At 46.1% G+C, this 27,092-nt stretch overlaps 38 non-coding genes across 38 annotated transcripts; all 38 read left to right on the forward strand.

Annotated features, from left to right (window-relative positions):
- Positions 1-183: 183 nt before the first annotated feature.
- trnay-gua (transfer RNA tyrosine (anticodon GUA)) lies at positions 184-270 on the forward strand. The gene is given in 2 exon segments: positions 184-220; positions 235-270. It is a non-coding gene; the product is annotated as a tRNA-Tyr (tRNA).
- Positions 271-861: 591 nt separating this feature from the next.
- trnay-gua (transfer RNA tyrosine (anticodon GUA)) lies at positions 862-948 on the forward strand. The gene is given in 2 exon segments: positions 862-898; positions 913-948. It is a non-coding gene; the product is annotated as a tRNA-Tyr (tRNA).
- Positions 949-1,540: 592 nt separating this feature from the next.
- On the forward strand, positions 1,541-1,627 carry trnay-gua (transfer RNA tyrosine (anticodon GUA)). Its single transcript is given in 2 exon segments — positions 1,541-1,577; positions 1,592-1,627. It is a non-coding gene; the product is annotated as a tRNA-Tyr (tRNA).
- A 593-nt stretch (positions 1,628-2,220) lies between these two features.
- On the forward strand, positions 2,221-2,307 carry trnay-gua (transfer RNA tyrosine (anticodon GUA)). Its single transcript is given in 2 exon segments — positions 2,221-2,257; positions 2,272-2,307. It is a non-coding gene; the product is annotated as a tRNA-Tyr (tRNA).
- Positions 2,308-2,898: 591 nt separating this feature from the next.
- trnay-gua (transfer RNA tyrosine (anticodon GUA)) lies at positions 2,899-2,985 on the forward strand. Its single transcript is given in 2 exon segments — positions 2,899-2,935; positions 2,950-2,985. It is a non-coding gene; the product is annotated as a tRNA-Tyr (tRNA).
- Positions 2,986-3,577: 592 nt separating this feature from the next.
- trnay-gua (transfer RNA tyrosine (anticodon GUA)) lies at positions 3,578-3,664 on the forward strand. Its single transcript is given in 2 exon segments — positions 3,578-3,614; positions 3,629-3,664. It is a non-coding gene; the product is annotated as a tRNA-Tyr (tRNA).
- Positions 3,665-4,255: 591 nt separating this feature from the next.
- trnay-gua (transfer RNA tyrosine (anticodon GUA)) lies at positions 4,256-4,342 on the forward strand. Its single transcript is given in 2 exon segments — positions 4,256-4,292; positions 4,307-4,342. It is a non-coding gene; the product is annotated as a tRNA-Tyr (tRNA).
- A 592-nt stretch (positions 4,343-4,934) lies between these two features.
- Positions 4,935-5,021, forward strand: trnay-gua (transfer RNA tyrosine (anticodon GUA)). Its single transcript is given in 2 exon segments — positions 4,935-4,971; positions 4,986-5,021. It is a non-coding gene; the product is annotated as a tRNA-Tyr (tRNA).
- Positions 5,022-5,617: 596 nt separating this feature from the next.
- Positions 5,618-5,704, forward strand: trnay-gua (transfer RNA tyrosine (anticodon GUA)). Its single transcript is given in 2 exon segments — positions 5,618-5,654; positions 5,669-5,704. It is a non-coding gene; the product is annotated as a tRNA-Tyr (tRNA).
- A 591-nt stretch (positions 5,705-6,295) lies between these two features.
- Positions 6,296-6,382, forward strand: trnay-gua (transfer RNA tyrosine (anticodon GUA)). Its single transcript is given in 2 exon segments — positions 6,296-6,332; positions 6,347-6,382. It is a non-coding gene; the product is annotated as a tRNA-Tyr (tRNA).
- A 591-nt stretch (positions 6,383-6,973) lies between these two features.
- On the forward strand, positions 6,974-7,060 carry trnay-gua (transfer RNA tyrosine (anticodon GUA)). Its single transcript is given in 2 exon segments — positions 6,974-7,010; positions 7,025-7,060. It is a non-coding gene; the product is annotated as a tRNA-Tyr (tRNA).
- A 591-nt stretch (positions 7,061-7,651) lies between these two features.
- On the forward strand, positions 7,652-7,738 carry trnay-gua (transfer RNA tyrosine (anticodon GUA)). The gene is given in 2 exon segments: positions 7,652-7,688; positions 7,703-7,738. It is a non-coding gene; the product is annotated as a tRNA-Tyr (tRNA).
- Positions 7,739-8,330: 592 nt separating this feature from the next.
- On the forward strand, positions 8,331-8,417 carry trnay-gua (transfer RNA tyrosine (anticodon GUA)). Its single transcript is given in 2 exon segments — positions 8,331-8,367; positions 8,382-8,417. It is a non-coding gene; the product is annotated as a tRNA-Tyr (tRNA).
- Positions 8,418-9,008: 591 nt separating this feature from the next.
- Positions 9,009-9,095, forward strand: trnay-gua (transfer RNA tyrosine (anticodon GUA)). The gene is given in 2 exon segments: positions 9,009-9,045; positions 9,060-9,095. It is a non-coding gene; the product is annotated as a tRNA-Tyr (tRNA).
- A 591-nt stretch (positions 9,096-9,686) lies between these two features.
- Positions 9,687-9,773, forward strand: trnay-gua (transfer RNA tyrosine (anticodon GUA)). Its single transcript is given in 2 exon segments — positions 9,687-9,723; positions 9,738-9,773. It is a non-coding gene; the product is annotated as a tRNA-Tyr (tRNA).
- A 592-nt stretch (positions 9,774-10,365) lies between these two features.
- Positions 10,366-10,452, forward strand: trnay-gua (transfer RNA tyrosine (anticodon GUA)). The gene is given in 2 exon segments: positions 10,366-10,402; positions 10,417-10,452. It is a non-coding gene; the product is annotated as a tRNA-Tyr (tRNA).
- Positions 10,453-11,043: 591 nt separating this feature from the next.
- Positions 11,044-11,130, forward strand: trnay-gua (transfer RNA tyrosine (anticodon GUA)). The gene is given in 2 exon segments: positions 11,044-11,080; positions 11,095-11,130. It is a non-coding gene; the product is annotated as a tRNA-Tyr (tRNA).
- Positions 11,131-11,721: 591 nt separating this feature from the next.
- Positions 11,722-11,808, forward strand: trnay-gua (transfer RNA tyrosine (anticodon GUA)). Its single transcript is given in 2 exon segments — positions 11,722-11,758; positions 11,773-11,808. It is a non-coding gene; the product is annotated as a tRNA-Tyr (tRNA).
- A 591-nt stretch (positions 11,809-12,399) lies between these two features.
- trnay-gua (transfer RNA tyrosine (anticodon GUA)) lies at positions 12,400-12,486 on the forward strand. Its single transcript is given in 2 exon segments — positions 12,400-12,436; positions 12,451-12,486. It is a non-coding gene; the product is annotated as a tRNA-Tyr (tRNA).
- Positions 12,487-13,077: 591 nt separating this feature from the next.
- trnay-gua (transfer RNA tyrosine (anticodon GUA)) lies at positions 13,078-13,164 on the forward strand. Its single transcript is given in 2 exon segments — positions 13,078-13,114; positions 13,129-13,164. It is a non-coding gene; the product is annotated as a tRNA-Tyr (tRNA).
- Positions 13,165-13,755: 591 nt separating this feature from the next.
- Positions 13,756-13,842, forward strand: trnay-gua (transfer RNA tyrosine (anticodon GUA)). Its single transcript is given in 2 exon segments — positions 13,756-13,792; positions 13,807-13,842. It is a non-coding gene; the product is annotated as a tRNA-Tyr (tRNA).
- A 591-nt stretch (positions 13,843-14,433) lies between these two features.
- Positions 14,434-14,520, forward strand: trnay-gua (transfer RNA tyrosine (anticodon GUA)). Its single transcript is given in 2 exon segments — positions 14,434-14,470; positions 14,485-14,520. It is a non-coding gene; the product is annotated as a tRNA-Tyr (tRNA).
- A 591-nt stretch (positions 14,521-15,111) lies between these two features.
- Positions 15,112-15,198, forward strand: trnay-gua (transfer RNA tyrosine (anticodon GUA)). Its single transcript is given in 2 exon segments — positions 15,112-15,148; positions 15,163-15,198. It is a non-coding gene; the product is annotated as a tRNA-Tyr (tRNA).
- A 591-nt stretch (positions 15,199-15,789) lies between these two features.
- Positions 15,790-15,876, forward strand: trnay-gua (transfer RNA tyrosine (anticodon GUA)). Its single transcript is given in 2 exon segments — positions 15,790-15,826; positions 15,841-15,876. It is a non-coding gene; the product is annotated as a tRNA-Tyr (tRNA).
- Positions 15,877-16,467: 591 nt separating this feature from the next.
- On the forward strand, positions 16,468-16,554 carry trnay-gua (transfer RNA tyrosine (anticodon GUA)). Its single transcript is given in 2 exon segments — positions 16,468-16,504; positions 16,519-16,554. It is a non-coding gene; the product is annotated as a tRNA-Tyr (tRNA).
- A 1,269-nt stretch (positions 16,555-17,823) lies between these two features.
- Positions 17,824-17,910, forward strand: trnay-gua (transfer RNA tyrosine (anticodon GUA)). Its single transcript is given in 2 exon segments — positions 17,824-17,860; positions 17,875-17,910. It is a non-coding gene; the product is annotated as a tRNA-Tyr (tRNA).
- A 591-nt stretch (positions 17,911-18,501) lies between these two features.
- Positions 18,502-18,588, forward strand: trnay-gua (transfer RNA tyrosine (anticodon GUA)). Its single transcript is given in 2 exon segments — positions 18,502-18,538; positions 18,553-18,588. It is a non-coding gene; the product is annotated as a tRNA-Tyr (tRNA).
- Positions 18,589-19,179: 591 nt separating this feature from the next.
- trnay-gua (transfer RNA tyrosine (anticodon GUA)) lies at positions 19,180-19,266 on the forward strand. The gene is given in 2 exon segments: positions 19,180-19,216; positions 19,231-19,266. It is a non-coding gene; the product is annotated as a tRNA-Tyr (tRNA).
- Positions 19,267-20,535: 1,269 nt separating this feature from the next.
- On the forward strand, positions 20,536-20,622 carry trnay-gua (transfer RNA tyrosine (anticodon GUA)). Its single transcript is given in 2 exon segments — positions 20,536-20,572; positions 20,587-20,622. It is a non-coding gene; the product is annotated as a tRNA-Tyr (tRNA).
- Positions 20,623-21,213: 591 nt separating this feature from the next.
- trnay-gua (transfer RNA tyrosine (anticodon GUA)) lies at positions 21,214-21,300 on the forward strand. Its single transcript is given in 2 exon segments — positions 21,214-21,250; positions 21,265-21,300. It is a non-coding gene; the product is annotated as a tRNA-Tyr (tRNA).
- Positions 21,301-21,891: 591 nt separating this feature from the next.
- On the forward strand, positions 21,892-21,978 carry trnay-gua (transfer RNA tyrosine (anticodon GUA)). Its single transcript is given in 2 exon segments — positions 21,892-21,928; positions 21,943-21,978. It is a non-coding gene; the product is annotated as a tRNA-Tyr (tRNA).
- A 591-nt stretch (positions 21,979-22,569) lies between these two features.
- On the forward strand, positions 22,570-22,656 carry trnay-gua (transfer RNA tyrosine (anticodon GUA)). Its single transcript is given in 2 exon segments — positions 22,570-22,606; positions 22,621-22,656. It is a non-coding gene; the product is annotated as a tRNA-Tyr (tRNA).
- A 591-nt stretch (positions 22,657-23,247) lies between these two features.
- Positions 23,248-23,334, forward strand: trnay-gua (transfer RNA tyrosine (anticodon GUA)). The gene is given in 2 exon segments: positions 23,248-23,284; positions 23,299-23,334. It is a non-coding gene; the product is annotated as a tRNA-Tyr (tRNA).
- A 591-nt stretch (positions 23,335-23,925) lies between these two features.
- trnay-gua (transfer RNA tyrosine (anticodon GUA)) lies at positions 23,926-24,012 on the forward strand. The gene is given in 2 exon segments: positions 23,926-23,962; positions 23,977-24,012. It is a non-coding gene; the product is annotated as a tRNA-Tyr (tRNA).
- A 591-nt stretch (positions 24,013-24,603) lies between these two features.
- trnay-gua (transfer RNA tyrosine (anticodon GUA)) lies at positions 24,604-24,690 on the forward strand. Its single transcript is given in 2 exon segments — positions 24,604-24,640; positions 24,655-24,690. It is a non-coding gene; the product is annotated as a tRNA-Tyr (tRNA).
- Positions 24,691-25,281: 591 nt separating this feature from the next.
- On the forward strand, positions 25,282-25,368 carry trnay-gua (transfer RNA tyrosine (anticodon GUA)). The gene is given in 2 exon segments: positions 25,282-25,318; positions 25,333-25,368. It is a non-coding gene; the product is annotated as a tRNA-Tyr (tRNA).
- Positions 25,369-25,960: 592 nt separating this feature from the next.
- On the forward strand, positions 25,961-26,047 carry trnay-gua (transfer RNA tyrosine (anticodon GUA)). The gene is given in 2 exon segments: positions 25,961-25,997; positions 26,012-26,047. It is a non-coding gene; the product is annotated as a tRNA-Tyr (tRNA).
- Positions 26,048-26,638: 591 nt separating this feature from the next.
- trnay-gua (transfer RNA tyrosine (anticodon GUA)) lies at positions 26,639-26,725 on the forward strand. Its single transcript is given in 2 exon segments — positions 26,639-26,675; positions 26,690-26,725. It is a non-coding gene; the product is annotated as a tRNA-Tyr (tRNA).
- Positions 26,726-27,092: the final 367 nt, after the last annotated feature.

Consider the following 27,092-nt stretch of genomic DNA (forward strand, 5'->3'; position numbering starts at 1 on the left):
CTTGCAATCAAAGGGGATGTAGCTCAGCGGAAGAGAGTGTTGGTTGCTTGAATGAGGACCTGGGTTCAATCTCCAGCATCTCCACGAAACCACCAAACTCAGCAGATTACATTTTTAACGGGAACATATGTGCCTGCAGCACTTATGACCATCTAGGTGATGGCATTTGTCTAAATCTGACAACCTTCGATAGCTCAGTTGGTAGAGCGGAGGACTGTAGGTGAAAGTGCAGCAATCCTTAGGTCGCTGGTTCAAATCCGTCTCGAAGGATTGTGTATTTTCTTGTGGCTTAAGCCAACGTTTTGACAGCAGTGCACTTTGACATGTGCTTGACAAACAAATTAACTTTCCCTGAGTGCTGAAATCTTCAATTGTTGACCTTTGATAGGAATGTTGGTAGAGCAGCAGAGAGTACTTAAATTTGCAACAATCCTTCGGTCACTGGCTCACACGAGGATAACTTTTTCTGCAGTTGTGCCAAGTTTTTGATTTTTGCCTAGTGTTTCCCCAGAAGCAAATTATTCCCTGACCGGGAACAAACCCCGGGACGCGGCGGTAAGAGCGCAGAATCCTAACCACTAGAACATCGTGGAGAAGGCAAAAGCGATTTCGCAGTGAGGGGGCTAAACAGCATTCTTTACCGTCGGCTCACTTTTTCTCTATCCCCAAAGCCAACTACTTGCAATCAAAGGGGATGTAGCTCAGCGGAAGAGAGTGTTGGTTGCTTGAATGAGGACCTGGGTTCAATCTCCAGCATCTCCACGAAACCACCAAACTCAGCAGATTACTTTTTTAACGGGAACATATGTGTCTGCAGCACTTCTGACCATCTAGTTGATGGCATTTGTCTAAATCTGACAACCTTCGATAGCTCAGTTGGTAGAGCCGAGGACTGTAGGTGAAAGTGCAGCAATCCTTAGGTCGCTGGTTCAAATCCGGCTCGAAGGATTGTGTATTTTCTTGTGGCTTACGCCAACGTTTTGACAGCAGTGCACTTTGACATGTGCTTGACAAACAAATTAACTTTCCCTGAGTGCCCGAAATCATCAATTGTTTACCTTTGATAGGAATGTTGCTAGAACAGCAGAGAGTACTTAAAATTGCAACAATCCTTCGGTCACTGGCTCACACGAGGATAACTTTTTCTGCAGTTGTGCCAAGTTTTTGATTTTTGCCTAGTGTTTCCCCAGAAGCAAATTATTCCCTGACCGGGAACAAACCCCGGGACGCGGCGGTAAGAGCGCAGAATCCTAACCACTAGAACATCGTGGAGAAGGCAAAAGCGATTTCGCAGTGAGGGGGCTAAACAGCATTCTTTACCGTCGGCTCACTTTTTCTCTATCCCCAAACGCAACTACTTGCAATCAAAGGGGATGTAGCTCATCGGAAGAGAGTGTTGGTTGCTTGAATGAGGACCTGGGTTCAATCTCCAGCATCTCCACGAAACCACCAAACTCAGCAGATTACATTTTTAACAGGAACATATGTGCCTGCAGCACTTATGACCATCTAGGTGATGGCATTTGTCTAAATCCGACAACCTTCAATAGCTCAGTTGGTAGAGCGGAGGACTGTAGGTGAAAGTGCAGCAATCCTTAGGTCGCTGGTTCAAATCCGGCTTGAAAGATTGAGTATTTTCTTGTGGCTTACGCCAACGTTTTGACAGCGGTGCACTTTGACATGCGCTTGACAAACAAATTAACTTTCCCTGAGTTCCAAAATCTTCGATTGTTGACCTTTGATAGGAATGTTGGTAGAGCAGCAGAGAGTACTTAAAATTGCAACAATCCTTCGGTCACTGGCTCACACGAGGATAACTTTTTCTGCAGTTGTGCCAAGTTTTTGATTTTTGCCTAGTGTTTCCCCAGAAGCAAATTATTCCCTGACCGGGAAACAAACCCCGGGACGCGGCGGTAAGAGCGCAGAATCCTAACCACTAGAACATCGTGGAGAAGGCAAAAGCGATTTCGCAGTGAGGGGGCTAAACAGCATTCTTTACCGTCGGCTCACTTTTTCTCTATCCCCAAACGCAACTACTTGCAATCAAAGGGGATGTAGCTCAGCGGAAGAGATTGTTGGTTGCTTGAATGAGGACCTGGGTTCAATCTCCAGCATCTCCACGAAACCACCAAACTCAGCAGATTACATTTTTAACGGGAACATATGTGTCTGCAGCACTTCTGACCATCTAGGTGATGGCATTTGTCTAAATCTAGCCAACCTTCGATAGCTCAGTTGGTAGAGCGGAGGACTGTAGGTGAAAGCGCAGCAATCCTTAGGTCGCTGGTTCAAATCCGGCTCGAAGGATTGTGTATTTTCTTGTGGCTTACGCCAACGTTTTGACAGCAGTGCACTTTGACATGTGCTTGACAAACAAATTAACTTTCCCTGAGTGCCGAAATCATCAATTGTTGACCTTTGATAGGAATGTTGCTAGAACAGCAGAGAGTACTTAAACTTGCAACAATCCTTCGGTCACCGGCTCACACGAGGATAACTTTTTCTGCAGTTGTGCCAAGTTTTTGATTTTTGCCTAGTGTTTCCCCAGAAGCAAATTATTCCCTGACCGGGAACAAACCCCGGGACGCGGCGGTAAGAGCGCAGAATCCTAACCACTAGAACATCGTGGAGAAGGCAAAAGCGATTTCGCAGTGAGGGGGCTAAACAGCATTCTTTACCGTCGGCTCACTTTTTCTCTATCCCCAAAGCCAACTACTTGCAATCAAAGGGGATGTAGCTCAGCGGAAGAGAGTGTTGGTTGCTTGAATGAGGACCTGGGTTCAATCTCCAGCATCTCCACGAAACCACCAAACTCAGCAGATTACTTTTTTAACGGGAACATATGTGTCTGCAGCACTTCTGACCATCTAGTTGATGGCATTTGTCTAAATCTGACAACCTTCGATAGCTCAGTTGGTAGAGCCGAGGACTGTAGGTGAAAGTGCAGCAATCCTTAGGTCGCTGGTTCAAATCCGGCTCGAAGGATTGTGTATTTTCTTGTGGCTTACGCCAACGTTTTGACAGCAGTGCACTTTGACATGTGCTTGACAAACAAATTAACTTTCCCTGAGTGCCCGAAATCATCAATTGTTTACCTTTGATAGGAATGTTGCTAGAACAGCAGAGAGTACTTAAAATTGCAACAATCCTTCGGTCACTGGCTCACACGAGGATAACTTTTTCTGCAGTTGTGCCAAGTTTTTGATTTTTGCCTAGTGTTTCCCCAGAAGCAAATTATTCCCTGACCGGGAACAAACCCCGGGACGCGGCGGTAAGAGCGCAGAATCCTAACCACTAGAACATCGTGGAGAAGGCAAAAGCGATTTCGCAGTGAGGGGGCTAAACAGCATTCTTTACCGTCGGCTCACTTTTTCTCTATCCCCAAACGCAACTACTTGCAATCAAAGGGGATGTAGCTCATCGGAAGAGAGTGTTGGTTGCTTGAATGAGGACCTGGGTTCAATCTCCAGCATCTCCACGAAACCACCAAACTCAGCAGATTACATTTTTAACAGGAACATATGTGCCTGCAGCACTTATGACCATCTAGGTGATGGCATTTGTCTAAATCTGACAACCTTCAATAGCTCAGTTGGTAGACCGGAGGACTGTAGGTGAAAGTGCAGCAATCCTTAGGTCGCTGGTTCAAATCCGGCTTGAAGGATTGAGTATTTTCTTGTGGCTTACGCCAACGTTTTGACAGCGGTGCACTTTGACATGCGCTTGACAAACAAATTAACTTTCCCTGAGTTCCAAAATCTTCGATTGTTGACCTTTGATAGGAATGTTGGTAGAGCAGCAGAGAGTACTTAAAATTGCAACAATCCTTCGGTCACTGGCTCACACGAGGATAACTTTTTCTGCAGTTGTGCCAAGTTTTTGATTTTTGCCTAGTGTTTCCCCAGAAGCAAATTATTCCCTGACCGGGAACAAACCCCGGGACGCGGCGGTGAGAGCGCAGAATCCTAACCACGAGAACATCGTGGAGAAGGCAAAAGCGATTTCGCAGTGAGGGGGCTAAACAGCATTCTTTACCGTCGGCTCACTTTTTCTCTATCCCCAAAGCCAACTACTTGCAATCAAAGGGGATGTAGCTCAGCGGAAGAGAGTGTTGGTTGCTTGAATGAGGACCTGGGTTCAATCTCCAGCATCTCCACGAAACCACCAAACTCAGCAGATTACTTTTTTAACGGGAACATATGTGTCTGCAGCACTTCTGACCATCTAGGTGATGGCATTTGTCTAAATCTGACAACCTTCGATAGCTCAGTTGGTAGAGCGGAGGACTGTAGGTGAAAGTGCAGCAATCCTTAGGTCGCTGGTTCAAATCCGGCTCGAAGGATTGTGTATTTTCTTGTGGCTTACGCCAACGTTTTGACAGCAGTGCACTTTGACATGTGCTTGACAAACAAATTAACTTTCCCTGAGTGCCCGAAATCATCAATTGTTTACCTTTGATAGGAATGTTGCTAGAACAGCAGAGAGTACTTAAAATTGCAACAATCCTTCGGTCACTGGCTCACACGAGGATAACTTTTTCTGCAGTTGTGCCAAGTTTTTGATTTTTGCCTAGTGTTTCCCCAGAAGCAAATTATTCCCTGACCGGGAACAAACCCCGGGACGCGGCGGTAAGAGCGCAGAATCCTAACCACTAGAACATCGTGGAGAAGGCAAAAGCGATTTCGCAGTGAGGGGGCTAAACAGCATTCTTTACCGTCGGCTCACTTTTTCTCTATCCCCAAACGCAACTACTTGCAATCAAAGGGGATGTAGCTCATCGGAAGAGAGTGTTGGTTGCTTGAATGAGGACCTGGGTTCAATCTCCAGCATCTCCACGAAACCACCAAACTCAGCAGATTACATTTTTAACAGGAACATATGTGCCTGCAGCACTTATGACCATCTAGGTGATGGCATTTGTCTAAATCTGACAACCTTCAATAGCTCAGTTGGTAGAGCGGAGGACTGTAGGTGAAAGTGCAGAAATCCTTAGGTCGCTGGTTCAAATCCGGCTTGAAGGATTGTGTATTTTCTTGTGGCTTACGCCAACGTTTTGACAGCGGTGCACTTTGACATGCGCTTGACAAACAAATTAACTTTCCCTGAGTTCCAAAATCTTCGATTGTTGACCTTTGATAGGAATGTTGGTAGAGCAGCAGAGAGTACTTAAAATTGCAACAATCCTTCGGTCACTGGCTCACACGAGGATAACTTTTTCTGCAGTTGTGCCAAGTTTTTGATTTTTGCCTAGTGTTTCCCCAGAAGCAAATTATTCCCTGACCGGGAACAAACCCCGGGAACAAACGCGGCGGTGAGAGCGCAGAATCCTAACCACGAGAACATCGTGGAGAAGGCAAAAGCGATTTCGCAGTGAGGGGGCTAAACAGCATTCTTTACCGTCGGCTCACTTTTTCTCTATCCCCAAACGCAACTACTTGCAATCAAAGGGGATGTAGCTCAGCGGAAGAGAGTGTTGGTTGCTTGAATGAGGACCTGGGTTCAATCTCCAGCATCTCCACGAAACCACCAAACTCAGCAGATTACATTTTTAACGGGAACATATGTGTCTGCCGTCCTTCTGACCATCTAGGTGATGGCATTTGTCTAAATTAGACAACCTTCGATAGCTCAGTTGGTAGAGCGGAGGACTGTAGGTGAAAGTGCAGCAATCCTTAGGTCGCTGTTTCAAATCCGGCTCGAAGGATTGTGTATTTTCTTGTGGCTTACGCCAACGTTTTGACAGCAGTGCTCTTTGACATGTGCTTGACAAACAAATTAACTTTCCCTGAGTGCCGAAATCTTCAATTGTTGACCTTTGATAGGAAGGTTGGTAGAGCAGCAGAGAGTACTTAAAATTGCAAAAATCCTTCGGTCACTGGCTCACACGAGGATAACTTTTTCTGCAGTTGTGCCAAGTTTTTGATTTTTGCCTAGTGTTTCCCCAGAAGCAAATTATTCCCTGACGGGAAACAAACCCCGGGACGCGGCGGTAAGAGCGCAGAATCCTAACCACTAGAACATCGTGGAGAAGGCAAAAGCGATTTCGCAGTGAGGGGGCTAAACAGCATTCTTTACCGTCGGCTCACTTTTTCTCTATCCCCAAACGCAACTACTTGCAATCAAAGGGGATGTAGCTCAGCGGAAGAGAGTGTTGGTTGCTTGAATGAGGACCTGGGTTCAATCTCCAGCATCTCCACGAAACCACCAAACTCAGCAGATTACATTTTTAACGGGAACATATGTGTCTGCAGCACTTCTGACCATCTAGGTGATGGCATTTGTCTAAATCTGACAACCTTCGATAGCTCAGTTGGTAGAGTGGAGGACTGTAGGTGAAAGTCCAGCAATCCTTAGGTCGCTGGTTCAAATCCGGCTCGAAGGATTGTGTATTTTCTTGTGGCTTACGCCAACGTTTTGACAGCAGTGCACTTTGACATGTGCTTGACAAACAAATTAACTTTCCCTGAGTGCCGAAATCATCAATTGTTGACCTTTGATAGGAATGTTGCTAGAACAGCAGAGAGTACTTAAACTTGCAACAATCCTTCGGTCACCGGCTCACACGAGGATAACTTTTTCTGCAGTTGTGCCAAGTTTTTGATTTTTGCCTAGTGTTTCCCCAGAAGCAAATTATTCCCTGACCGGGAACAAACCCCGGGACGCGGCGGTAAGAGCGCAGAATCCTAACCACTAGAACATCGTGGAGAAGGCAAAAGCGATTTCGCAGTGAGGGGGCTAAACAGCATTCTTTACCGTCGGCTCACTTTTTCTCTATCCCCAAAGCCAACTACTTGCAATCAAAGGGGATGTAGCTCAGCGGAAGAGAGTGTTGGTTGCTTGAATGAGGACCTGGGTTCAATCTCCAGCATCTCCACGAAACCACCAAACTCAGCAGATTACATTTTTAACAGGAACATATGTGCCTGCAGCACTTATGACCATCTAGGTGATGGCATTTGTCTAAATCTGACAACCTTCAATAGCTCAGTTGGTAGAGCGGAGGACTGTAGGTGAAAGTGCAGCAATCCTTAGGTCGCTGGTTCAAATCCGGCTTGAAGGATTGAGTAATTTCTTGTGGCTTACGCCAACGTTTTGACAGCGGTGCACTTTGACATGCGCTTGACAAACAAATTAACTTTCCCTGAGTTCCAAAATCTTCGATTGTTGACCTTTGATAGGAATGTTGGTAGAGCAGCAGAGAGTACTTAAAATTGCAACAATCCTTCGGTCACTGGCTCACACGAGGATAACTTTTTCTGCAGTTGTGCCAAGTTTTAGATTTTTGCCTAGTGTTTCCCCAGAAGCAAATTATTCCCTGACCGGGAACAAACCCCGGGACGCGGCGGTGAGAGCGCAGAATCCTAACCACGAGAACATCGTGGAGAAGGCAAAAGCGATTTCGCAGTGAGGGGGCTAAACAGCATTCTTTACCGTCGGCTCACTTTTTCTCTATCCCCAAACGCAACTACTTGCAATCAAAGGGGATGTAGCTCAGCGGAAGAGAGTGTTGGTTGCTTGAATGAGGACCTGGGTTCAATCTCCAGCATCTCCACGAAACCACCAAACTCAGCAGATTACATTTTTAACGGGAACATATGTGCCTGCAGCACTTATGACCATCTAGGTGATGGCATTTGTCTAAATCCGACAACCTTCGATAGCTCAGTTGGTAGAGCGGAGGACTGTAGGTGAAAGTGCAGCAATCCTTAGGTCGCTGGTTCAAATCCGGCTCGAAGGATTGTGTATTTTCTTGTGGCTTAAGCCAACGTTTTGACAGCAGTGCACTTTGACATGTGCTTGACAAACAAATTAACTTTCCCTGAGTGCTGAAATCTTCAATTGTTGACCTTTGATAGGAATGTTGGTAGAGCAGCAGAGAGTACTTAAATTTGCAACAATCCTTCGGTCACTGGCTCACACGAGGATAACTTTTTCTGCAGTTGTGCCAAGTTTTTGATTTTTGCCTAGTGTTTCCCCAGAAGCAAATGATTCCCTGACCGGGAACAAACCCCGAGACGCGGCGGTAAGAGCGCAGAATCCTAACCACTAGAACATCGTGGAGAAGGCAAAAGCGATTTCGCAGTGAGGGGGCTAAACAGCATTCTTTACCGTCGGCTCACTTTTTCTCTATCCCCAAAGCCAACTACTTGCAATCAAAGGGGATGTAGCTCAGCGGAAGAGAGTGTTGGTTGCTTGAATGAGGACCTGGGTTCAATCTCCAGCATCTCCACGAAACCACCAAACTCAGCAGATTACTTTTTTAAACGGGAACATATGTGTCTGCAGCACTTCTGACCATCTAGTTGATGGCATTTGTCTAAATCTGACAACTTTCGATAGCTCAGTTGGTAGAGCGGAGGACTGTAGGTGAAAGTGCAGCAATCCTTAGGTCGCTGGTTCAAATCCGGCTCGAAGGATTGTGTATTTTCTTGTGGCTTACGCCAACGTTTTGACAGCAGTACACTTTGACATGTGCTTGACAAACAAATTAACTTTCCCTGAGTTCCAAAATCTTCGATTGTTGACCTTTGATAGGAATGTTGGTAGAGCAGCAGAGAGTACTTAAAATTGCAACAATCCTTCGGTCACTGGCTCACACGAGGATAACTTTTTCTGCAGTTGTGCCAAGTTTTTGATTTTTGCCTAGTGTTTCCCCAGAAGCAAATTATTCCCTGACCGGGAACAAACCCCGGGACGCGGCGGTGAGAGCGCAGAATCCTAACCACGAGAACATCGTGGAGAAGGCAAAAGCGATTTCGCAGTGAGGGGGCTAAACAGCATTCTTTACCGTCGGCTCACTTTTTCTCTATCCCCAAACGCAACTACTTGCAATCAAAGGGGATGTAGCTCAGCGGAAGAGAGTGTTGGTTGCTTGAATGAGGACCTGGGTTCAATCTCCAGCATCTCCACGAAACCTCCAAACTCAGCAGATTACATTTTTAACGGGAACATATGTGCCTGCAGCACTTATGACCATCTAGGTGATGGCATTTGTCTAAATCTGACAACCTTCAATAGCTCAGTTGGTAGAGCGGAGGACTGTAGGTGAAAGTGCAGCAATCCTTAGGTCGCTGGTTCAAATCCGGCTAGAAGGATGGAGTATATTCTTGTGGCTTACGCCAACGTTTTGACAGCGGTGCACTTTGACATGCGCTTGACAAACAAATTAACTTTCCCTGAGTTCCAAAATCTTCGATTGTTGACCTTTGATAGGAATGTTGGTAGAGCAGCAGAGAGTACTTAAAATTGCAACAATCCTTCGGTCACTGGCTCACACGAGGATAACTTTTTCTGCAGTTGTGCCAAGTTTTTGATTTTTGCCTAGTGTTTCCCCAGAAGCAAATTATTCCCTGACCGGGAACAAACCCTGGGACGCGGCGGTGAGAGCGCCGAATCCTAACCACTAGAACATTGTGGAGAAGGCAAAAGCGATTTCGCAGTGAGGGGGCTAAACAGCATTCTTTACCGTCGGCTCACTTTTTCTCTATCCCCAAAGCCAACTACTTGCAATCAAAGGGGATGTAGCTCAGCGGAAGAGAGTGTTGGTTGCTTGAATGAGGACCTGGGTTCAATCTCCAGCATCTCCACGAAACCACCAAACTCAGCAGATTACTTTTTTAACGGGAACATATGTGTCTGCAGCACTTCTGACCATCTAGTTGATGGCATTTGTCTAAATCTGACAACCTTCGATAGCTCAGTTGGTAGAGCGGAGGACTGTAGGTGAAAGTGCAGCAATCCTTAGGTCGCTGGTTCAAATCCGGCTCGAAGGATTGTGTATTTTCTTGTGGCTTACGCCAACGTTTTGACAGCAGTGCACTTTGACATGTGCTTGACAAACAAATTAACTTTCCCTGAGTGCCCGAAATCATCAATTGTTTACCTTTGATAGGAATGTTGCTAGAACAGCAGAGAGTACTTAAAATTGCAACAATCCTTCGGTCACTGGCTCACACGAGGATAACTTTTTCTGCAGTTGTGCCAAGTTTTTGATTTTTGCCTAGTGTTTCCCCAGAAGCAAATTATTCCCTGACCGGGAACAAACCCCGGGACGCGGCGGTAAGAGCGCAGAATCCTAACCACTAGAACATCGTGGAGAAGGCAAAAGCGATTTCGCAGTGAGGGGGCTAAACAGCATTCTTTACCGTCGGCTCACTTTTTCTCTATCCCCAAACGCAACTACTTGCAATCAAAGGGGATGTAGCTCATCGGAAGAGAGTGTTGGTTGCTTGAATGAGGACCTGGGTTCAATCTCCAGCATCTCCACGAAACCACCAAACTCAGCAGATTACATTTTTAACAGGAACATATGTGCCTGCAGCACTTATGACCATCTAGGTGATGGCATTTGTCTAAATCTGACAACCTTCAATAGCTCAGTTGGTAGAGCGGAGGACTGTAGGTGAAAGTGCAGCAATCCTTAGGTCGCTGGTTCAAATCCGGCTTGAAGGATTGAGTAATTTCTTGTGGCTTACGCCAACGTTTTGACAGCGGTGCACTTTGACATGCGCTTGACAAACAAATTAACTTTCCCTGAGTTCCAAAATCTTCGATTGTTGACCTTTGATAGGAATGTTGGTAGAGCAGCAGAGAGTACTTAAAATTGCAACAATCCTTCGGTCACTGGCTCACACGAGGATAACTTTTTCTGCAGTTGTGCCAAGTTTTAGATTTTTGCCTAGTGTTTCCCCAGAAGCAAATTATTCCCTGACCGGGAACAAACCCCGGGACGCGGCGGTGAGAGCGCAGAATCCTAACCACGAGAACATCGTGGAGAAGGCAAAAGCGATTTCGCAGTGAGGGGGCTAAACAGCATTCTTTACCGTCGGCTCACTTTTTCTCTATCCCCAAACGCAACTACTTGCAATCAAAGGGGATGTAGCTCAGCGGAAGAGAGTGTTGGTTGCTTGAATGAGGACCTGGGTTCAATCTCCAGCATCTCCACGAAACCACCAAACTCAGCAGATTACATTTTTAACGGGAACATATGTGCCTGCAGCACTTATGACCATCTAGGTGATGGCATTTGTCTAAATCTGACAACCTTCGATAGCTCAGTTGGTAGAGCGGAGGACTGTAGGTGAAAGTGCAGCAATCCTTAGGTCGCTGGTTCAAATCCGGCTTGAAGGATTGAGTATTTTCTTGTGGCTTACGCCAACGTTTTGACAGCGGTGCACTTTGACATGTGCTTGACAAACAAATTAACTTTCCCTGAGTTCCAAAATCTTCGATTGTTGACCTTTGATAGGAATGTTGGTAGAGCAGCAGAGAGTACTTAAAATTGCAACAATCCTTCGGTCACTGGCTCACACGAGGATAACTTTTTCTGCAGTTGTGCCATGTTTTTGATTTTTGCCTAGTGTTTCCCCAGAAGCAAATTATTCCCTGACCGGGAACAAACCCTGGGACGCGGCGGTGAGAGCGCCGAATCCTAACCACTAGAACATTGTGGAGAAGGCAAAAGCGATTTCGCAGTGAGGGGGCTAAACAGCATTCTTTACCGTCGGCTCACTTTTTCTCTATCCCCAAACGCAACTACTTGCAATCAAAGGGGATGTAGCTCAGCGGAAGAGAGTGTTGGTTGCTTGAATGAGGACCTGGGTTCAATCTCCAGCATCTCCACGAAACCACCAAACTCAGCAGATTACATTTTTAACGGGAACATATGTGTCTGCCGTCCTTCTGACCATCTAGGTGATGGCATTTGTCTAAATTAGACAACCTTCGATAGCTCAGTTGGTAGAGCGGAGGACTGTAGGTGAAAGTGCAGCAATCCTTAGGTCGCTGTTTCAAATCCGGCTCGAAGGATGGAGTATTTTCTTGTGGCTTACGCCAACGTTTTGACAGCGGTGCACTTTGACATGCGCTTGACAAACAAATTAACTTTCCCTGAGTTCCAAATTCTTCGATTGTTGACCTTTGATAGGAATGTTGGTAGAGCAGCAGAGAGTACTTAAAATTGCAACAATCCTTCGGTCACTGGCTCACACGAGGATAACTTTTTCTGCAGTTGTGCCAAGTTTTTGATTTTTGCCTAGTGTTTCCCCAGAAGCAAATTATTCCCTGACCGGGAACAAACCCCGGGACGCGGCGGTGAGAGCGCAGAATCCTAACCACGAGAACATCGTGGAGAAGGCAAAAGCGATTTCGCAGTGAGGGGGCTAAACAGCATTCTTTACCGTCGGCTCACTTTTTCTCTATCCCCAAACGCAACTACTTGCAATCAAAGGGGATGTAGCTCAGCGGAAGAGAGTGTTGGTTGCTTGAATGAGGACCTGGGTTCAATCTCCAGCATCTCCACGAAACCACCAAACTCAGCAGATTACATTTTTAACGGGAACATATGTGCCTGCAGCACTTATGACCATCTAGGTGATGGCATTTGTCTAAATCTGACAACCTTCGATAGCTCAGTTGGTAGAGCGGAGGACTGTAGGTGAAAGTGCAGCAATCCTTAGGTCGCTGGTTCAAATCTGGCTCGAAGGATTGTGTATTTTCTTGTGGCTTAAGCCAACGTTTTGACAGCAGTGCACTTTGACATGTGCTTGACAAACAAATTAACTTTCCCTGAGTGCTGAAATCTTCAATTGTTGACCTTTGATAGGAATGTTGCTAGAACAGCAGAGAGTACTTAAACTTGCAACAATCCTTCGGTCACCGTCTCACACGAGGATAACTTTTTCTGCAGTTGTGCCAAGTTTTTGATTTTTGCCTAGTGTTTCCCCAGAAGCAAATTATTCCCTGACCGGGAACAAACCCCGGGACGCGGCGGTAAGAGCGCAGAATCCTAACCACTAGAACATCGTGGAGAAGGCAAAGGCGATTTCGCAGTGAGGGGGCTAAACAGCATTCTTTACCGTCGGCTCACTTTTTCTCTATCCCCAAAGCCAACTACTTGCAATCAAAGGGGATGTAGCTCAGCGGAAGAGAGTGTTGGTTGCTTGAATGAGGACCTGGGTTCAATCTCCAGCATCTCCACGAAACCACCAAACTCAGCAGATTACTTTTTTAACGGGAACATATGTGTCTGCAGCACTTCTGACCATCTAGGTGATGGCATTTGTCTAAATCTGACAACCTTCGATAGCTCAGTTGGTAGAGCGGAGGACTGTAGGTGAAAGTGCAGCAATCCTTAGGTCGCTGGTTCAAATCCGGCTTGAAGGATTGAGTATTTTCTTGTGGCTTACGCCAACGTTTTGACAGCGGTGCACTTTGACATGCGCTTGACAAACAAATTAACTTTCCCTGAGTTCCAAAATCTTCGATTGTTGACCTTTGATAGGAATGTTGGTAGAGCAGCAGAGAGTACTTAAAATTGCAACAATCCTTCGGTCACTGGCTCACACGAGGATAACTTTTTCTGCAGTTGTGCCAAGTTTTTGATTTTTGCCTAGTGTTTCCCCAGAAGCAAATTATTCCCTGACCGGGAACAAACCCCGGGACGCGGCGGTGAGAGCGCAGAATCCTAACCACGAGAACATCGTGGAGAAGGCAAAAGCGATTTCGCAGTGAGGGGGCTAAACAGCATTCTTTACCGTCGGCTCACTTTTTCTCTATCCCCAAACGCAACTACTTGCAATCAAAGGGGATGTAGCTCAGCGGAAGAGAGTGTTGGTTGCTTGAATGAGGACCTGGGTTCAATCTCCAGCATCTCCACGAAACCACCAAACTCAGCAGATTACATTTTTAACGGGAACATATGTGCCTGCAGCACTTATGACCATCTAGGTGATGGCATTCGTCTAAATCTGACAACCTTCGATAGCTCAGTTGGTAGAGCGGAGGACTGTAGGTGAAAGTGCAGCAATCCTTAGGTCGCTGGTTCAAATCCGGCTCGAAGGATTGTGTATTTCCTTGTGGCTTAAGCCAACGTTTTGACAGCAGTGCACTTTGACATGTGCTTGACAAACAAATTAACTTTCCCTGAGTGCTGAAATCTTCAATTGTTGACCTTTGATAGGAATGTTGGTAGAGCAGCAGAGAGTACTTAAATTTCCAACAATCCTTCGGTCACTGGCTCACACGAGGATACCTTTTTCTGCAGTTGTGCCAAGTTTTTGATTTTTGCCTAGTGTTTCCCCAGAAGCAAATTATTCCCTGACCGGGAACAAATCCCGGGACGCGGCGGTAAGAGCGCAGAATCCTAACCACTAGAACATCGTGGAGAAGGCAAAAGCGATTTCGCAGTGAGGGGGCTAAACAGCATTCTTTACCGTCGGCTCACTTTTTCTCTATCCCCAAACGCAACTACTTGCAATCAAAGGGGATGTAGCTCAGCGGAAGAGAGTGTTGGTTGCTTGAATGAGGACCTGGGTTCAATCTCCAGCATCTCCACGAAACCACCAAACTCAGCAGATTACTTTTTTAACGGGAACATATGTGCCTGCAGCACTTATGACCATCTAGGTGATGGCATTTGTCTAAATCTGACAACCTTCGATAGCTCAGTTGGTAGAGCGGAGGACTGTAGGTGAAAGTGCAGCAATCCTTAGGTCGCTGGTTCAAATCCGGCTCGAAGGATTGTGTATTTTCTTGTGGCTTAAGCCAACGTTTTGACAGCAGTGCACTTTGACATGTGCTTGACAAACAAATTAACTTTCCCTGAGTGCTGAAATCTTCAATTGTTGACCTTTGATAGGAATGTTGCTAGAACAGCAGAGAGTACTTAAACTTGCAACAATCCTTCGGTCACCGTCTCACACGAGGATAACTTTTTCTGCAGTTGTGCCAAGTTTTTGATTTTTGCCTAGTGTTTCCCCAGAAGCAAATTATTCCCTGACCGGGAACAAACCCCGGGACGCGGCGGTAAGAGCGCAGAATCCTAACCACTAGAACATCGTGGAGAAGGCAAAGGCGATTTCGCAGTGAGGGGGCTAAACAGCATTCTTTACCGTCGGCTCACTTTTTCTCTATCCCCAAAGCCAACTACTTGCAATCAAAGGGGATGTAGCTCAGCGGAAGAGAGTGTTGGTTGCTTGAATGAGGACCTGGGTTCAATCTCCAGCATCTCCACGAAACCACCAAACTCAGCAGATTACTTTTTTAACGGGAACATATGTGTCTGCAGCACTTCTGACCATCTAGGTGATGGCATTTGTCTAAATCTGACAACCTTCGATAGCTCAGTTGGTAGAGCGGAGGACTGTAGGTGAAAGTGCAGCAATCCTTAGGTCGCTGGTTCAAATCCGGCTTGAAGGATTGAGTATTTTCTTGTGGCTTACGCCAACGTTTTGACAGCAGCGCACTTTGACATGTGCTTGACAAACAAATTAACTTTCCCTGAGTGCTGAAATCTTCAATTGTTGACCTTTGATAGGAATGTTGGTAGAGCAGCAGAGAGTACTTAAATTTCCAACAATCCTTCGGTCACTGGCTCACACGAGGATACCTTTTTCTGCAGTTGTGCCAAGTTTTTGATTTTTGCCTAGTGTTTCCCCAGAAGCAAATTATTCCCTGACCGGGAACAAATCCCGGGACGCGGCGGTAAGAGCGCAGAATCCTAACCACTAGAACATCGTGGAGAAGGCAAAAGCGATTTCGCAGTGAGGGGGCTAAACAGCATTCTTTACCGTCGGCTCACTTTTTCTCTATCCCCAAAGCCAACTACTTGCAATCAAAGGGGATGTAGCTCAGCGGAAGAGAGTGTTGGTTGCTTGAATGAGGACCTGGGTTCAATCTCCAGCATCTCCACGAAACCACCAAACTCAGCAGATTACTTTTTTAACGGGAACATATGTGTCTGCAGCACTTCTGACCATCTAGTTGATGGCATTTGTAGAAATCTGACAACCTTCGATAGCTCAGTTGGTAGAGCGGAGGACTGTAGGTGAAAGTGCAGCAATCCTTAGGTCGCTGGTTCAAATCCGGCTCGAAGGATTGTGTATTTTCTTGTGGCTTACGCCAACGTTTTGACAGCAGTGCACTTTGACATGTGCTTGACAAACAAATTAACTTTCCCTGAGTGCCGAAATCATCAATTGTTGACCTTTGATAGGAATGTTGCTAGAACAGCAGAGAGTACTTAAACTTGCAACAATCCTTCGGTCACCGGCTCACACGAGGATAACTTTTTCTGCAGTTGTGCCAAGTTTTTGATTTTTGCCTAGTGTTTCCCCAGAAGCAAATTATTCCCTGACCGGGAACAAACCCCGGGACGCGGCGGTAAGAGCGCAGAATCCTAACCACTAGAACATCGTGGAGAAGGCAAAAGCGATTTCGCAGTGAGGGGGCTAAACAGCATTCTTTACCGTCGGCTCACTTTTTCTCTATCCCCAAAGCCAACTACTTGCAATCAAAGGGGATGTAGCTCATCGGAAGAGAGTGTTGGTTGCTTGAATGAGGACCTGGGTTCAATCTCCAGCATCTCCACGAAACCACCAAACTCAGCAGATTACATTTTTAACAGGAACATATGTGCCTGCAGCACTTATGACCATCTAGGTGATGGCATTTGTCTAAATCTGACAACCTTCAATAGCTCAGTTGGTAGAGCGGAGGACTGTAGGTGAAAGTGCAGCAATCCTTAGGTCGCTGGTTCAAATCCGGCTTGAAGGATTGAGTATTTTCTTGTGGCTTACGCCAACGTTTTGACAGCGGTGCACTTTGACATGCGCTTGACAAACAAATTAACTTTCCCTGAGTTCCAAAATCTTCGATTGTTGACCTTTGATAGGAATGTTGGTAGAGCAGCAGAGAGTACTTAAAATTGCAACAATCCTTCGGTCACTGGCTCACACGAGGATAACTTTTTCTGCAGTTGTGCCAAGTTTTTGATTTTTGCCTAGTGTTTCCCCAGAAGCAAATTATTCCCTGACCGGGAACAAACCCCGGGACGCGGCGGTGAGAGCGCAGAATCCTAACCACGAGAACATCGTGGAGAAGGCAAAAGCGATTTCGCAGTGAGGGGGCTAAACAGCATTCTTTACCGTCGGCTCACTTTTTCTCTATCCCCAAACGCAACTACTTGCAATCAAAGGGGATGTAGCTCAGCGGAAGAGAGTGTTGGTTGCTTGAATGAGGACCTGGGTTCAATCTCCAGCATCTCCACGAAACCACCAAACTCAGCAGATTACATTTTTAACGGGAACATATGTGCCTGCAGCACTTATGACCATCTAGGTGATGGCATTTGTCTAAATCTGACAACCTTCGATAGCTCAGTTGGTAGAGCGGAGGACTGTAGGTGAAAGTGCAGCAATCCTTAGGTCCCTGGTTCAAATCTGGCTCGAAGGATTGTGTATTTTCTTGTGGCTTAAGCCAACGTTTTGACAGCAGTGCACTTTGACATGTGCTTGACAAACAAATTAACTTTCCCTGAGTGCTGAAATCTTCAATTGTTGACCTTTGATAGGAATGTTGGTAGAGCAGCAGAGAGTACTTAAATTTCCAACAATCCTTCGGTCACTGGCTCACACGAGGATAACTTTTTCTGCAGTTGTGCCAAGTTTTTGATTTTTGCCTAGTGTTTCCCCAGAAGCAAATTATTCCCTGACCGGGAACAAATCCCGGGACGCGGCGGTAAGAGCGCAGAATCCTAACCACTAGAACATCGTGGAGAAGGCAAAAGCGATTTCGCAGTGAGGGGGCTAAACAGCATTCTTTACCGTCGGCTCACTTTTTCTCTATCCCCAAACGCAACTACTTGCAATCAAAGGGGATGTAGCTCAGCGGAAGAGAGTGTTGGTTGCTTGAATGAGGACCTGGGTTCAATCTCCAGCATCTCCACGAAACCACCAAACTCAGCAGATTACATTTTTAACGGGAACATATGTGTCTGCCGTCCTTCTGACCATCTAGGTGATGGCATTTGTCTAAATTTGACAACCTTCGATAGCTCAGTTGGTAGAGCGGAGGACTGTAGGTGAAAGTGCAGCAATCCTTAGGTCGCTGGTTCAAATCCGGCTCGAAGGATTGTATATTTTCTTGTGGCTTACGCCAACGTTTTGATAGCAGTGCATTTTGACATGTGCTTGACAAACAAATTAACTTTCCCTGAGTTCCGAAATCTTTGATTGTTGACCTTTGATAGGAATGTTGGTAGAGCAGCAGAGAGTACTTCAAATTGCAACAATCCTTCGGTCACTGGCTCACACGAGGATAACTTTTTCTGCAGTTGTGCCAAGTTTTTGATTTTTGCCTAGTGTTTCCCCAGAAACAAATTATTCCCTGACCGGGAAAAAACCCCGGGACGCGGCGGTGAGAGCGCCGAATCCTAACCACTAGAACATTGTGGAGAAGGCAAAAGCGATTTCGCGGTGAGGGGGCTAAACAGCATTCTTTACCGTCGGCTCACTTTTTCTCTATCCCCAAACGCAACTATTTGCAATCAAAGGGGATGTAGCTCAGCGGAAGAGAGTGTTTGTTGCTTGAATGAGGACCTGGGTTCAATCTCCAGCATCTCCACGAAACTACCAAACTCAGCAGATTACATTTTTAACAGGAACATATGTGCCTGCAGCACTTATGACCATCTAGGTGATGGCATTTGTCTAAATCTGACAACCTTCAATAGCTCAGTTGGTAGAGCGGAGGACTGTAGGTGAAAGTGCAGCAATCCTTAGGTCGCTGGTTCAAATCCGGCTTGAAGGATTGAGTATTTTCTTGTGGCTTACGCCAACGTTTTGACAGCGGTGCACTTTGACATGCGCTTGACAAACAAATTAACTTTCCCTGAGTTCCAAAATCTTCGATTGTTGACCTTTGATAGGAATGTTGGTAGAGCAGCAGAGAGTACTTAAAATTGCAACAATCCTTCGGTCACTGGCTCACACGAGGATAACTTTTTCTGCAGTTGTGCCAAGTTTTTGATTTTTGCCTAGTGTTTCCCCAGAAGCAAATTATTCCCTGACCGGGAACAAACCCCGGGACGCGGCGGTGAGAGCGCAGAATCCTAACCACGAGAACATCGTGGAGAAGGCAAAAGCGATTTCGCAGTGAGGGGGCTAAACAGCATTCTTTACCGTCGGCTCACTTTTTCTCTATCCCCAAACGCAACTACTTGCAATCAAAGGGGATGTAGCTCAGCGGAAGAGAGTGTTGGTTGCTTGAATGAGGACCTGGGTTCAATCTCCAGCATCTCCACGAAACCACCAAACTCAGCAGATTACATTTTTAACGGGAACATATGTGCCTGCAGCACTTATGACCATCTAGGTGATGGCATTTGTCTAAATCTGACAACCTTCAATAGCTCAGTTGGTAGAGCGGAGGACTGTAGGTGAAAGTGCAGCAATCCTTAGGTCGCTGGTTCAAATCCGGCTTGAAGGATTGAGTATTTTCTTGTGGCTTACGCCAACGTTTTGACAGCGGTGCACTTTGACATGCGCTTGACAAACAAATTAACTTTCCCTGAGTTCCAAAATCTTCGATTGTTGACCTTTGATAGGAATGTTGGTAGAGCAGCAGAGAGTACTTAAAATTGCAACAATCCTTCGGTCACTGGCTCACACGAGGATAACTTTTTCTGCAGTTGTGCCAAGTTTTTGATTTTTGCCTAGTGTTTCCCCAGAAGCAAATTATTCCCTGACCGGGAACAAACCCCGGGACGCGGCGGTGAGAGCGCAGAATCCTAACCACGAGAACATCGTGGAGAAGGCAAAAGCGATTTCGCAGTGAGGGGGCTAAACAGCATTCTTTACCGTCGGCTCACTTTTTCTCTATCCCCAAACGCAACTACTTGCAATCAAAGGGGATGTAGCTCAGCGGAAGAGAGTGTTGGTTGCTTGAATGAGGACCTGGGTTCAATCTCCAGCATCTCCACGAAACCACCAAACTCAGCAGATTACATTTTTAACGGGAACATATGTGCCTGCAGCACTTATGACCATCTAGGTGATGGCATTTGTCTAAATCTGACAACCTTCGATAGCTCAGTTGGTAGAGCGGAGGACTGTAGGTGAAAGTGCAGCAATCCTTAGGTCCCTGGTTCAAATCTGGCTCGAAGGATTGTGTATTTTCTTGTGGCTTAAGCCAACGTTTTGACAGCAGTGCACTTTGACATGTGCTTGACAAACAAATTAACTTTCCCTGAGTGCTGAAATCTTCAATTGTTGACCTTTGATAGGAATGTTGGTAGAGCAGCAGAGAGTACTTAAATTTCCAACAATCCTTCGGTCACTGGCTCACACGAGGATAACTTTTTCTGCAGTTGTGCCAAGTTTTTGATTTTTGCCTAGTGTTTCCCCAGAAGCAAATTATTCCCTGACCGGGAACAAATCCCGGGACGCGGCGGTAAGAGCGCAGAATCCTAACCACTAGAACATCGTGGAGAAGGCAAAAGCGATTTCGCAGTGAGGGGGCTAAACAGCATTCTTTACCGTCGGCTCACTTTTTCTCTATCCCCAAACGCAACTACTTGCAATCAAAGGGGATGTAGCTCAGCGGAAGAGAGTGTTGGTTGCTTGAATGAGGACCTGGGTTCAATCTCCAGCATCTCCACGAAACCACCAAACTCAGCAGATTACATTTTTAACGGGAACATATGTGTCTGCCGTCCTTCTGACCATCTAGGTGATGGCATTTGTCTAAATTTGACAACCTTCGATAGCTCAGTTGGTAGAGCGGAGGACTGTAGGTGAAAGTGCAGCAATCCTTAGGTCGCTGGTTCAAATCCGGCTCGAAGGATTGTATATTTTCTTGTGGCTTACGCCAACGTTTTGATAGCAGTGCATTTTGACATGTGCTTGACAAACAAATTAACTTTCCCTGAGTTCCGAAATCTTTGATTGTTGACCTTTGATAGGAATGTTGGTAGAGCAGCAGAGAGTACTTCAAATTGCAACAATCCTTCGGTCACTGGCTCACACGAGGATAACTTTTTCTGCAGTTGTGCCAAGTTTTTGATTTTTGCCTAGTGTTTCCCCAGAAACAAATTATTCCCTGACCGGGAAAAAACCCCGGGACGCGGCGGTGAGAGCGCCGAATCCTAACCACTAGAACATTGTGGAGAAGGCAAAAGCGATTTCGCGGTGAGGGGGCTAAACAGCATTCTTTACCGTCGGCTCACTTTTTCTCTATCCCCAAACGCAACTATTTGCAATCAAAGGGGATGTAGCTCAGCGGAAGAGAGTGTTTGTTGCTTGAATGAGGACCTGGGTTCAATCTCCAGCATCTCCACGAAACTACCAAACTCAGCAGATTACATTTTTAACAGGAACATATGTGCCTGCAGCACTTATGACCATCTAGGTGATGGCATTTGTCTAAATCTGACAACCTTCAATAGCTCAGTTGGTAGAGCGGAGGACTGTAGGTGAAAGTGCAGCAATCCTTAGGTCGCTGGTTCAAATCCGGCTTGAAGGATTGAGTATTTTCTTGTGGCTTACGCCAACGTTTTGACAGCGGTGCACTTTGACATGCGCTTGACAAACAAATTAACTTTCCCTGAGTTCCAAAATCTTCGATTGTTGACCTTTGATAGGAATGTTGGTAGAGCAGCAGAGAGTACTTAAAATTGCAACAATCCTTCGGTCACTGGCTCACACGAGGATAACTTTTTCTGCAGTTGTGCCAAGTTTTTGATTTTTGCCTAGTGTTTCCCCAGAAGCAAATTATTCCCTGACCGGGAACAAACCCCGGGACGCGGCGGTGAGAGCGCAGAATCCTAACCACGAGAACATCGTGGAGAAGGCAAAAGCGATTTCGCAGTGAGGGGGCTAAACAGCATTCTTTACCGTCGGCTCACTTTTTCTCTATCCCCAAACGCAACTACTTGCAATCAAAGGGGATGTAGCTCAGCGGAAGAGAGTGTTGGTTGCTTGAATGAGGACCTGGGTTCAATCTCCAGCATCTCCACGAAACCACCAAACTCAGCAGATTACATTTTTAACGGGAACATATGTGCCTGCAGCACTTATGACCATCTAGGTGATGGCATTTGTCTAAATCTGACAACCTTCGATAGCTCAGTTGGTAGAGCGGAGGACTGTAGGTGAAAGTGCAGCAATCCTTAGGTCGCTGGTTCAAATCTGGCTCGAAGGATTGTGTATTTTCTTGTGGCTTAAGCCAACGTTTTGACAGCAGTGCACTTTGACATGTGCTTGACAAACAAATTAACTTTCCCTGAGTGCTGAAATCTTCAATTGTTGACCTTTGATAGGAATGTTGGTAGAGCAGCAGAGAGTACTTAAATTTCCAACAATCCTTCGGTCACTGGCTCACACGAGGATAACTTTTTCTGCAGTTGTGCCAAGTTTTTGATTTTTGCCTAGTGTTTCCCCAGAAGCAAATTATTCCCTGACCGGGAACAAATCCCGGGACGCGGCGGTAAGAGCGCAGAATCCTAACCACTAGAACATCGTGGAGAAGGCAAAAGCGATTTCGCAGTGAGGGGGCTAAACAGCATTCTTTACCGTCGGCTCACTTTTTCTCTATCCCCAAACGCAACTACTTGCAATCAAAGGGGATGTAGCTCATCGGAAGAGAGTGTTGGTTGCTTGAATGAGGACCTGGGTTCAATCTCCAGCATCTCCACGAAACCACCAAACTCAGCAGATTACATTTTTAACAGGAACATATGTGCCTGCAGCACTTATGACCATCTAGGTGATGGCATTTGTCTAAATCTGACAACCTTCAATAGCTCAGTTGGTAGAGCGGAGGACTGTAGGTGAAAGTGCAGCAATCCTTAGGTCGCTGGTTCAAATCCGGCTTGAAGGATTGACTATTTTCTTGTGGCTTACGCCAACGTTTTGACAGCGGTGCACTTTGACATGCGCTTGACAAACAAATTAACTTTCCCTGAGTTCCAAAATCTTCGATTGTTGACCTTTGATAGGAATGTTGGTAGAGCAGCAGAGAGTACTTAAAATTGCAACAATCCTTCGGTCACTGGCTCACACGAGGATAACTTTTTCTGCAGTTGTGCCAAGTTTTTGATTTTTGCCTAGTGTTTCCCCAGAAGCAAATTATTCCCTGACCGGGAACAAACCCCGGGACGCGGCGGTGAGAGCGCAGAATCCTAACCACGAGAACATCGTGGAGAAGGCAAAAGCGATTTCGCAGTGAGGGGGCTAAACAGCATTCTTTACCGTCGGCTCACTTTTTCTCTATCCCCAAACGCAACTACTTGCAATCAAAGGGGATGTAGCTCAGCGGAAGAGAGTGTTGGTTGCTTGAATGAGGACCTGGGTTCAATCTCCAGCATCTCCACGAAACCACCAAACTCAGCAGATTACATTTTTAACGGGAACATATGTGCCTGCAGCACTTATGACCATCTAGGTGATGGCATTTGTCTAAATCTGACAACCTTCGATAGCTCAGTTGGTAGAGCGGAGGACTGTAGGTGAAAGTGCAGCAATCCTTAGGTCGCTGGTTCAAATCCGGCTCGAAGGATTGTGTATTTTCTTGTGGCTTAAGCCAACGTTTTGACAGCAGTGCACTTTGACATGTGCTTGACAAACAAATTAACTTTCCCTGAGTGCTGAAATCTTCATTTGTTGACCTTTGATAGGAATGTTGGTAGAGCAGCAGAGAGTACTTAAATTTGCAACAATCCTTCGGTCACTGGCTCACACGAGGATAACTTTTTCTGCAGTTGTGCCAAGTTTTTGATTTTTGCCTAGTGTTTCCCCAGAAGCAAATTATTCCCTGACCGGGAACAAACCCCGGGACGCGGCGGTAAGAGCGCAGAATCCTAACCACTAGAACATCGTGGAGAAGGCAAAAGCGATTTCGCAGTGAGGGGGCTAAACAGCATTCTTTACCGTCGGCTCACTTTTTCTCTATCCCCAAACGCAACTACTTGCAATCAAAGGGGATGTAGCTCAGCGGAAGAGAGTGTTGGTTGCTTGAATGAGGACCTGGGTTCAATCTCCAGCATCTCCACGAAACCACCAAACTCAGCAGATTACATTTTTAACGGGAACATATGTGTCTGCCGTCCTTCTGACCATCTAGGTGATGGCATTTGTCTAAATTAGACAACCTTCGATAGCTCAGTTGGTAGAGCGGAGGACTGTAGGTGAAAGTGCAGCAATCCTTAGGTCGCTGTTTCAAATCCGGCTCGAAGGATTGAGTATTTTCTTGTGGCTTACGCCAACGTTTTGACAGCGGTGCACTTTGACATGCGCTTGACAAACAAATTAACTTTCCCTGAGTTCCAAAATCTTCGATTGTTGACCTTTGATAGGAATGTTGGTAGAGCAGCAGAGAGTACTTAAATTTCCAACAATCCTTCGGTCACTGGCTCACACGAGGATAACTTTTTCTGCAGTTGTGCCAAGTTTTTGATTTTTGCCTAGTGTTTCCCCAGAAGCAAATTATTCCCTGACCGGGAACAAATCCCGGGACGCGGCGGTAAGAGCACAGAATCCTAACCACTAGAACATCGTGGAGAAGGCAAAAGCGATTTCGCAGTGAGGGGGCTAAACAGCATTCTTTACCGTCGGCTCACTTTTTCTCTATCCCCAAAGCCAACTACTTGCAATCAAAGGGGATGTAGCTCAGCGGAAGAGAGTGTTGGTTGCTTGAATGAGGACCTGGGTTCAATCTCCAGCATCTCCACGAAACCACCAAACTCAGCAGATTACTTTTTTAACGGGAACATATGTGTCTGCAGCACTTCTGACCATCTAGTTGATGGCATTTGTCTAAATCTGACAACCTTCGATAGCTCAGTTGGTAGAGCGGAGGACTGTAGGTGAAAGTGCAGCAATCTTTAGGTCGCTGGTTCAAATCCGGCTCGAAGGATTGTGTATTTTCTTGTGGCTTACGCCAACGTTTTGACAGCAGTGCACTTTGACATGTGCTTGACAAACAAATTAACTTTCCCTGAGTGCCGAAATCATCAATTGTTGACCTTTGATAGGAATGTTGCTAGAACAGCAGAGAGTACTTAAACTTGCAACAATCCTTCGCTCACCGGCTCACACGAGGATAACTTTTTCTGCAGTTGTGCCAAGTTTTTGATTTTTGCCTAGTGTTTCCCCAGAAGCAAATTATTCCCTGACCGGGAACAAACCCCGGGACGCGGCGGTAAGAGCGCAGAATCCTAACCACTAGAACATCGTGGAGAAGGCAAAAGCGATTTCGCAGTGAGGGGGCTAAACAGCATTCTTTACCGTCGGCTCACTTTTTCTCTATCCCCAAAGCCAACTACTTGCAATCAAAGGGGATGTAGCTCAGCGGAAGAGAGTGTTGGTTGCTTGAATGAGGACCTGGGTTCAATCTCCAGCATCTCCACGAAACCACCAAACTCAGCAGATTACTTTTTTAACGGGAACATATGTGTCTGCAGCACTTCTGACCATCTAGGTGATGGCATTTGTCTAAATCCGGCAACCTTCGATAGCTCAGTTGGTAGAGCGGAGGACTGTAGGTGAAAGTGCAGCAATCCTTAGGTCGCTGGTTCAAATCCGGCTCGAAGGATTGTGTATTTTCTTGTGGCTTACGCCAACGTTTTGACAGCAGTGCACTTTGACATGTGCTTGACAAACAAATTAACTTTCCCTGAGTGCCCGAAATCATCAATTGTTTACCTTTGATAGGAATGTTGCTAGAACAGCAGAGAGTACTTAAAATTGCAACAATCCTTCGGTCACTGGCTCACACGAGGATAACTTTTTCTGCAGTTGTGCCAAGTTTTTGATTTTTGCCTAGTGTTTCCCCAGAAGCAAATTATTCCCTGACCGGGAACAAACCCCGGGACGCGGCGGTGAGAGCGCAGAATCCTAACCACTAGAACATCGTGGAGAAGGCAAAAGCGATTTCGCAGTGAGGGGGCTAAACAGCATTCTTTACCGTCGGCTCACTTTTTCTCTATCCCCAAACGCAACTACTTGCAATCAAAGGGGATGTAGCTCATCGGAAGAGAGTGTTGGTTGCTTGAATGAGGACCTGGGTTCAATCTCCAGCATCTCCACGAAACCACCAAACTCAGCAGATTACATTTTTAACAGGAACATATGTGCCTGCAGCACTTATTACCATCTAGGTGATGGCATTTGTCTAAATCTGACAACCTTCAATAGCTCAGTTGGTAGAGCGGAGGACTGTAGGTGAAAGTGCAGCAATCCTTAGGTCGCTGGTTCAAATCCGGCTTGAAGGATTGAGTATTTTCTTGTGGCTTACGCCAACGTTTTGACAGCGGTGCACTTTGACATGCGCTTGACAAACAAATTAACTTTCCCTGAGTTCCAAAATCTTCGATTGTTGACCTTTGATAGGAATGTTGGTAGAGCAGCAGAGAGTACTTAAAATTGCAACAATCCTTCGGTCACTGGCTCACACGAGGATAACTTTTTCTGCAGTTGTGCCAAGTTTTTGATTTTTGCCTAGTGTTTCCCCAGAAGCAAATTATTCCCTGACCGGGAACAAACCCCGGGACGCGGCGGTGAGAGCGCAGAATCCTAACCACGAGAACATCGTGGAGAAGGCAAAAGCGATTTCGCAGTGAGGGGGCTAAACAGCATTCTTTACCGTCGGCTCACTTTTTCTCTATCCCCAAACGCAACTACTTGCAATCAAAGGGGATGTAGCTCAGCGGAAGAGAGTGTTGGTTGCTTGAATGAGGACCTGGGTTCAATCTCCAGCATCTCCACGAAACCACCAAACTCAGCAGATTACATTTTTAACGGGAACATATGTGCCTGCAGCACTTATAACCATCTAGGTGATGGCATTTGTCTAAATCCGACAACCTTCGATAGCTCAGTTGGTAGAGCGGAGGACTGTAGGTGAAAGTGCAGCAATCCTTAGGTCGCTGGTTCAAATCCGGCTCGAAGGATTGTGTATTTTCTTGTGGCTTAAGCCAACGTTTTGACAGCAGTGCACTTTGACATGTGCTTGACAAACAAATTAACTTTCCCTGAGTGCTGAAATCTTCATTTGTTGACCTTTGATAGGAATGTTGGTAGAGCAGCAGAGAGTACTTAAATTTGCAACAATCCTTCGGTCACTGGCTCACACGAGGATAACTTTTTCTGCAGTTGTGCCAAGTTTTTGATTTTTGCCTAGTGTTTCCCCAGAAGCAAATTATTCCCTGACCGGGAACAAACCCCGGGACGCGGCGGTAAGAGCGCAGAATCCTAACCACTAGAACATCGTGGAGAAGGCAAAAGCGATTTCGCAGTGAGGGGGCTAAACAGCATTCT

This window comes from Salmo salar, chromosome 07 (genome assembly GCF_965601325.2).
Source record: "Salmo salar chromosome 07, fSalSal1, whole genome shotgun sequence".
Lineage (NCBI taxonomy): Eukaryota > Metazoa > Chordata > Actinopteri > Salmoniformes > Salmonidae > Salmo > Salmo salar.